General features: G+C 38.5%; 1 pseudogene; it reads left to right on the top strand.

Moving 5' to 3' along the window:
* Positions 1–1,418: 1,418 nt before the first annotated feature.
* On the top strand, positions 1,419–8,417 carry LOC110544766 (A disintegrin and metalloproteinase with thrombospondin motifs 6-like; annotated as a pseudogene).
* The last annotated feature ends 243 nt before the right edge of the window (positions 8,418–8,660 follow it).

Genomic DNA, 8,660 nt, shown 5'->3' with positions numbered 1-8,660 from the left:
TAGAATATCACCAGCTGTCAAATAGTTTATTTCCCCTCCGTTCTCCTTTTACATTCACCATTTTTTTCTCTGTTTCAGCCAAACAGTTCCAGGAATTGTCTGATTTCCTTCCATTTTTCCCTGCTCTTAAAGACTCAATAGCTCAGGGAAGCCAAGACTCTGCAAGCCTATTATATCAATAAGAATGTAAAGGTCTATTCAATAAGTATTTGAGTAACTGCTTTGTTTAATGTCATAATCAAGGATATTTCATATCCAAGACGACAGTAGTAACCATCTTGTCATTGGGTACATTCCCCTTTCCCACCTCATTTAGAAGATTCTCTACTTAGGAAGCTGTCCAATTAAATAAACATGAAAGTTTCATTTCCTACCTGACATAGTCACAGAGGGTAAAGGGATGGGATACTGGCTTGTTGGGTTTCACAATAAAATGTTAGGTGTGCACTGGATCAGAGAAACTGGCCACTGAGAAAACTTTTTTACTCATTTCCATGGAAACTTCAAGATTCTCTCAGGTGCTGATTAGCTGAGAGGGAGAATGATGCCTTGCAAAAGGTTCAAGCTTGTAAGAGTTTCAGGAGCTAGTTATTAAAAGGGCCAAGTGGAAAACCTGCTTGAGAGAAAGGCTGAGCAGAACTATATGCCTCAATCTGGGCAGCTAAAAGCACACAAACGACACATGACAGTATCAGTGTCCAAGACTCTTAGTTTAGGAAAAGTGTCACATATGTCTTTTAAGTGACTTGTCCTTGATCTGTGGATTTCACATTATTACAGGTCACATTTTTATTTGTTAAATGCACAGATATGTGCTTAGTCAGTGAATTACTTACTGTTAAAATGCTCCCTGACCAGGACAACTCTTTGGACAAAAGTCTTTTAATTGGGACCATGCTTATCTTTTTACAGAGACCATCTGTATTTCATGATAGTTTGCAGTCATCTTGTTGTCCTTCAGCAGAACCAAGAGCTTTTCATACCAAAAGCAGCAGGCAGAGAGATGTAGCCAGAGCTATAGAGAGTTAGAGAGACAGATTCAAAAACTGTGAGACAGAGACCTTCAGAAACAAAGATGTAAAGAGAGAGAAACCGAGAGACAGAGACTCAATTCTGTGTGTTCACTTTCATTGGTATATTCACCTCAAAAGCACACCCTCTTATAATATAACTCCAATAGAAATTACATTATCTAACAAGGCCATAACTCCCAACCTAGGTCCCAGAAATTTCATCCCTGAGGACTAAACAAGTAAATAAACGAGCTTCAAGGGGACATTGTAGTTCAAATCACCCAAAGGTGGAAAAAGATGAAGGACTTATAGGCTAACAAAACATAATTATCCTGATAGTTTATCATTGAATACAATGGTTAAAGTCCTAGAAACTTACAAGGACTAAAGAATGGGACTGACAATATGGAATCTTTCTATAATGGAGTATTATTCAGGTAAGAAAATGACATCATGACGTTTTCAGGCAAATGGATGGACCCCAGAAATATCCTGGTTGAAGTAAGTAAAATGGAGAAAAACAAATATGGTATGTATTCAGTTATTAGGAGGTCTCCTAATAGCAGGGTACAAAGTTTCAATAGGCCATCTGTTGTGACCAAACCAGTCTTCCAATAGGAAGATTGAGTGGCAGTTGTGTCGTGGGGCAGGACATCCTATGGAAAATATCAAGTAACCAGATCTGTTGTTATTAAAATATGCTGCTTTCTAACCTAAACTGATAGATTATTGCCATATTCTTGCATACAAAAAGATACTTCCTTCTGCAATAAATGGAACTGCATATAGACCCAAAATCCAATATTATTCAGAGATAGATCTAAAAATACCTATCTATAAATGGGATTTCCCTATGAAATTCTCCCTCCCCTCACAGCTCTGGGAATCCTGCAGGAAAGGATGTAGGAAGAGTGTCATAATTAGAGGGGACTGAGTACAGAAGGAGAACAACACCCTGTGAATCAGGCCATAGATGAAGATGATGCAGCCCGCCTTAATGAGAACTGATAAGGTAGGTTCCAATAAAAGTAGGAGGAGAACATCTCCAATAAGGGAACTAGAGAAAGGGCATTGGGGTAGAAGAAGGAGGTAGGTAGGACTGGAAGCAGAAGAGTGATGGGGCAGCATAGGGGATATAAAGTGAACAAATTGTAATAAATAAATACATAAGGAAATCTCTGATCAAGGTGATGAAATATAAAGTTCTTCAGGATAAATAGCTTATTTTGTTGCTGGTGACAGAGTGTGGCAAGAATGAACTCATTTTTTTGTTGTTGTTGTTGTTTTGTTTTTAAGGAAATTGGAACTGAGACTCTGATCATGTTCCAATGAGTATATGAACAACACATACTAAAATTGATGTACTTAAAAAAAATTAGTGTAAAATCAGGACAGTCCCAAACACAAAATATCGAAGAAATCAAGGACGCCATGAAAAGACAAAATCTAAAATTAAAAGGAATTAATGAAAAACTAGACTTCAGGCTCCAAAGTCCAGAAAATATTTTCAAGAGAATCATAGAAGAAAATTTTCCCAATTAAAGAAAGTGATGTCCATAAATATACAAGAGGCGTACCAAACACCAAATAGACTAGACCGGAAAAGAAACACATCATGTCACATCACAGTCAAAACACTAAATCTACAGAACAAAGAAAAGATATTAAAAGTAGCAAGGGAAAATGGCCAAGTAACATATGAAGGTAGACCTATCAGAATCACACTGGACTTCTCATCAGAAACTATGAGAGCCAGAAGGGCCTGGGCAAGTGTCATGGAGACTCTAAGAGATCACATGCCAACCCAGACTACTATACCCTGCAAAGCTTTCAATCAACATAGATGGAGAAAACAAAATATTCCATGACAAAACTAAATCTACACAGCAAACCAGCCCTACAGAACATACTAGAAAGAAAACTCCAATCCAATGAAAACAACTTCACCCAAGAAAACATAGCATACAGATAATATCCCAACAAAAATGAAAAGAAAACAAGCAATGAAACACAATAAGATCACCAACTTCAATACAAAAGAAACTAACATTTATTGGTCAATATTGTCTATCAGCATCAATGGACTCAACTCACCAATAAAAAGACACAGACTAACAAAATGGGTGCGTGAACAGGATCCAACATTCTGCTGCATCCAAGAAACGCACCTCTGTAACAAACATAAACACTACCTCAGAGTAAAAGGCTGTAAAAATGTCTTTCAAGCAAATGGACCCAGAAAACAAGCTGGGGTAGCTATCCGAATAACTAATAAAATAAACTTTCAACCATAATTAATCAAAAAAGATGAGGAAGGACACTACATTCTCATCACAGGAATAATCCACCAAGAGGACATCACAATTCTTAAAATCTATGCATCAAATACAAGAGCGCCTACATTCATAAACGAAACATTACTAAAACTTAAATCACACATTGATACCAACACCTTGATAGTGGGAGACTTTAACACTCCACTTTCACCAAGGGACAGATCATCTAGACAGAAACCAAATAAGGAAATAAACACACTTACAGAGGTCCTAAATCAAATGGACCTAATAGATGTCTACAGAACTTTCCACCCAAACATAGAAGAGTATACCTTCTTTTCAGCACCTCATGGAACCTTCTCCAAAGTAGACCATATAGTTGGTCATAAAGGAAGCCTCAGCAGATACAAGAAGATTGAAATAATCCCCTTTATTCTATCTGAACACCATGGAATAAAGCTGGACATCTACAACAATGGAATTAGAAAAAAACCTGCAAGCACATTGAGACCGAACAACTTGCTGCTCAATGATAGCTGGGTTAAGGTAGAAATGAAGAAAGAAATTAAAGACTTCCTAGAATTCAATGAAAATGAAGGTACAACATACCCTAATTTATGGGACACAATGAATGTAGTGCTCAGAGGAAAATTTTTAGCATTAAATGCCTTCAAGAAAAAAAAAAAAATGTGACATCTGATACAAGCAACTTAATGGACCAACTGAAAGCCCTAGAGAAAAAAGAAGCAAATGCACCCAAGAGGAGCAGACAGTTGGAAATAATCAAACTCAGAGCAAAAATCAATCAACTAGAAACAAATAAAACTATTCAAAAAATCAATGAAACCAAAAGCTGGTTCTTTGAAAAAATCAACAAGATAGACAAAACTTTAGCTAAACTAACCAAAAGGCAGAGAGAAACTAGCCAAGTCAGCAAAATCAGAAATGAAAAGGGGGACATAAGTACAGCCATTGAGGAAATCCAAACAATCATTAGGTCGTACAACAAAAGCCCATATGCCACAAAATTCGAAAATCTAAAAGAAATGGACAATTTTCTTGATAGATTCCATTTACCAAAATTAAGTTAAGATCAGATAGAAAGATTCAATGATCCTATTTCCCCCAAGGATATAGAAGCAGTCATCAACATTCTCCCTTCCAAAAAAAGTCCTGGGCCAGATGGATTCAGTGCAGAATTCTACCAGACCTTCAAAGATGTGATAACTCCAATTCTCTCCAAACTATTCTACAAAATAAAAACAGAAGGAATATTAACAAATTCATTCTATGAAGCCACATTCACCTTAATACCTAAACTGCAAAAAGACCCAACAAAAAAGAGAACTTCAGACCTATCTCTCTAATGAACATTGATGCAAAAATACTCAATAAAATACTTGCAAACTGAACCCAAGAACACATCAAAGATATCACCCACCATGACCAAGTAGGCTTCATCCCAGACATGCAAGGGTGGTTCAACATATGGAAATCCATGAATGTAATCCACCACATAAACAAACTGAAGAAGAAAATCCACATGATAATCTCTCTAGATGCCGAAAAAGCATTTGACAAAGTCCAACACCCATTCATGTTTAAAGTCTTGGAGAGATCAGGGATACAAGGCAGATACCTAAACATAGTAAAGGCAATATACAGCAAACCTATAGCCAACATCAAACTTAAAAGAGAAACTTAAATTAATCCCACTGAAATCAGAAACAAGACAAGGTTGCCCACTCTCTCCATATCTCTTCAACATAGTACTTGAAGTCCTAGCCAGACCAACAAGACAAGTAAAGTTGATCAAGGAGATACAAATGAGAAAGGAAGAGGTCAAAATGTCACTATTCACAGTAGATATGATAGTACATATGATCGACCCAAAAATTCAACCAGAGAACTCCTCCAGCTGATAAGCACCTTTAGCAAAGTGGCAGGATACAAAATCAACTCAAAAAAAAAAAAAAATCAGAAGGCCTCCTGTATACCAAAGACAAAAGCGCCGAGAAAGAAATAAAGGAAACAACACCCTTTACAATAGCCACTAACCGCATAAAGTACCTTGGGTTGACACTAACCAAGCAAATGAAAGACCTTTTTGAGAAAAAAGTTCAAGTCTCTGAAGAAAGAAATTCAAGAAGATATTAGAAGATGGAAAGATCTCCCATGCTCGTGGATTGGTAGGATAAACATTGTGAAAATGGCCATCCTGCCAAAAGCAATCTACAGATTCAATGCAATTCCCATGAGAATACCAACTCAATTCATTCTGGACCTTGAAAAAAAAGATTCTCAGCTTCATATGGAGAAACAAAAAACCCAGAATCTCCAAAACAATCCTGAATAACAACAGATCATCTGGAGGTATCTTCATCCCTGATCTCAAGATGTACTACAGAGCAATAGTAATAAAAACTGCATGGTATTGGCATAGAAACAGAAAGGAAGATCATTGGAACTGAATAGAAGATTCAAAAATAAACCCACACACCTATGAATACTTGTTTTATGACAAAGCAGCTAAATCCATTCAATGAAAAAAGATAGCATCTTCAACAAATGGTGCTGGTCCAACTGGATGTCTACATGCAGGAAAATCAAAATAGATCCATATTTATCACCCTGCACAAAAGTAAAGTCCAAGTGGATCAAAAACCTCAACATTAAACCAAATACTCTTAATTGGTTAGAAAAAATAGTGGGGAACAGCCTAGAACTCATTGGCACAGGAGACAATTTTCTAAGCAGAACACCAACAGCAGAGGCTCTAAGAGCAACAGTCAATAAATGGAACTTCATGAAGCTGAAAAGCTTCTGTAAAGCAAAGAACACCATCATCAAAACAAAACAACTGCCTACAGATTGGGAAAGAAGCTTCACCAACCCTTTATCTGACAGAGGACTAATATTCAGTATATATAAAGAAATAAAGAAGCTGAAAAGCAACAAACCAAGCAATCCAATAAAAAAATGGGGAACAGAGCTAAACAGAGAATTGTTAATAGAGGAATATGGAATGGCAGAGAAACAATTAAAGAAATGTTCAATGTCATTATCCATTAGAAAAATGCAAATCAAAACAACCCCGAGATTTCACCTTACACCCATCACAATGGCCAAGATGAAAAACTCAAGTGACAACACATGCTGGAGCGATTGTGGAGAAAGGGGAACCCTCCTCCATTGCTGTTGGGAATGTAAACTGGTACAACCACTTTGAAAGTCAATCTGGAGCTTACTCAGACCATTAGGAATAATGCTTCCTCAAGACCCAGCTATAGCACTGCTAGGTCTATACCCAAATGTACACAACTAGGACATTTGCTCAACCATGTCTGTAACAGCTTTATTTGTAATTAGTCAGAACCTGGAAACAACCCAGATGTCCATCATCAGAGGAATGGATACAGAAATTGTGGTAATTTTACACAATGGAATACTACTCAGCAATCAAAAAGGAAGAAATCATGAAATTTGCAGGCAAATGGTGGAATCTAGAAATGATCATTATGAGTGAAGTATCCCAGAAGGAGAAAGACAAACATGGTATACACTCGCTTATATAGACCTACAATATATAATAAACCTAATGAAGTCTATTCACCTAAAGGAGATAAACAAGAAAGCAGACACAAGGTAAGATGATCAATCCTCTCTTAGAAAGACAAATGAGGTGTGCATTGGACATATGATAGAAGTCTACTGCAGAAAGCATCTGAAAGACCCTACCAAGCAGCATTTCAAAACAGATACTAAGACTCATAACCAAACCTTCTGCAGAAGGGGAGTTAGTATGACAGGGAAAGGATAGGAGCCCCACAAGGACCAAATATATCTGGGTACGGGGTCTTTTCTGAGACTGTTTCTCCAAACAAGGACCATGGTTGGATATGGATATAACCTAGAACCTTTACTCGGAGAAAGCTCGTGGTAGCTCTATAACCAATTGTTTTTCCATAGTAAGGGGAACAGGGACTATAGGAACTCAATGGCAGGCTCTTTGACTCTGCACCCCCCAAGGGAGGAGCAGTTCTGCTTAGGCCACAGACGAGGACTTCACAGCCAGTTCTGAAGAAGAATTGATCCACAGAAGAAACAGTTTCTACTCCACAGAGAACCTACATGAAGATCAAGCTGTCCCCCGGCCACACATGTCTTTAAATCTGAGGGGGATGATTACTATATTAATGGTGGCTGGACTATTGACTGGGCTAGAAAATTTTATGTTTCTGGGACAGCTTTCCACTACAAAAGACCAACAGATCACCCAGAATCCTTGGAAGCTCTAGGACCTACCTCTGAAAACCTCATTGTAATGGTTCTACTCCAAGAACAGAATTTGGGAATTAGGTACAAGTTCAATGTTCCTATTGTTCGTACTGGCAGTGGTGATAGTGAAGTTGGCTTTATGTGGAATCATCAGCCCTGTTCAGAGTGCTCAGCTACCTGTGCTGGAGGTGTCCAAATACAAGAAGTGGTCTGTAAAAGATTGGATGACAACTCCATTGTCGAGAACAATTCCTGTGATCCTGACAGTAAGCCCCCTGAAAATCAAAGAGCCTGCAACACTGAGCCCTGCCCACCTGAATGCTTCATTGGAGACTGGTGCAGCAAAACTTGTGATGGTGGGATGCACATGAGGGCCGTGCTCTGCATTAGGAAGGTTGGACTGTCTGAGGAGGAAACACTGGACTACACTGACTGTTTAACCCACCGGCCTGTGGAGAAAGAGTCCTGCAACAACCAGTCATGTCCACCTCAGTGGGTAGCTTTGGACTGGTCTGAATGTACTCCAAAATGTGGGCCAGGATTCAAGCATCGGATTGTTCTTTGCAAGAGTAGTGACCTTTTTAAAACATTCTGAGCTGCACAATGTCCAGAGGAGAGCAAGCCTCCAGCTCCCATCTGCTGCAGTCTGGGCCGTTGCCCTCCTCCCCACTGGGTGGTAGGAGACTGGGGCCAGTGTTCTGCTCAGTGTGGCTTAGGACAGCAAATGTGAAATGTGAAGTGTCTCTCCTATACTGGACAGGCATCTGTTGACTGTCTGGAAGCTGTTCGGCCTCTATCCATGCAGCAGTGTGAAAGCAAATGTGACAGTACTCCCTGGACATGGTATTAGGAGGGAATGCCAGATCTGAGAGATCCAAACAACACAGGGAAACTCACTGTGGAGTGTTTGTGTTCTTTCAAGTAAATCTAATAGGCTGTTTACCTCCTTGGATCATTAAGATCAATTTTATTATGGACTTAACAATGACACTGAATCCATTTGTATTTAAGACTGTTTTAAATATAGTTATTATGACTTGGTCAACTATGGAAGTAGGAGAGATTCAGATTAAGTCATAGCTTAAAAATATTT

The sequence above is a fragment of the Meriones unguiculatus genome (assembly GCF_030254825.1).
Source record: "Meriones unguiculatus strain TT.TT164.6M chromosome Y unlocalized genomic scaffold, Bangor_MerUng_6.1 ChrY_unordered_Scaffold_23, whole genome shotgun sequence".
NCBI lineage: Eukaryota > Metazoa > Chordata > Mammalia > Rodentia > Muridae > Meriones > Meriones unguiculatus.
The sequence above is the reverse complement of the archived record's forward strand: the minus strand, read 5'-3'. Positions and strand labels throughout refer to the sequence as shown.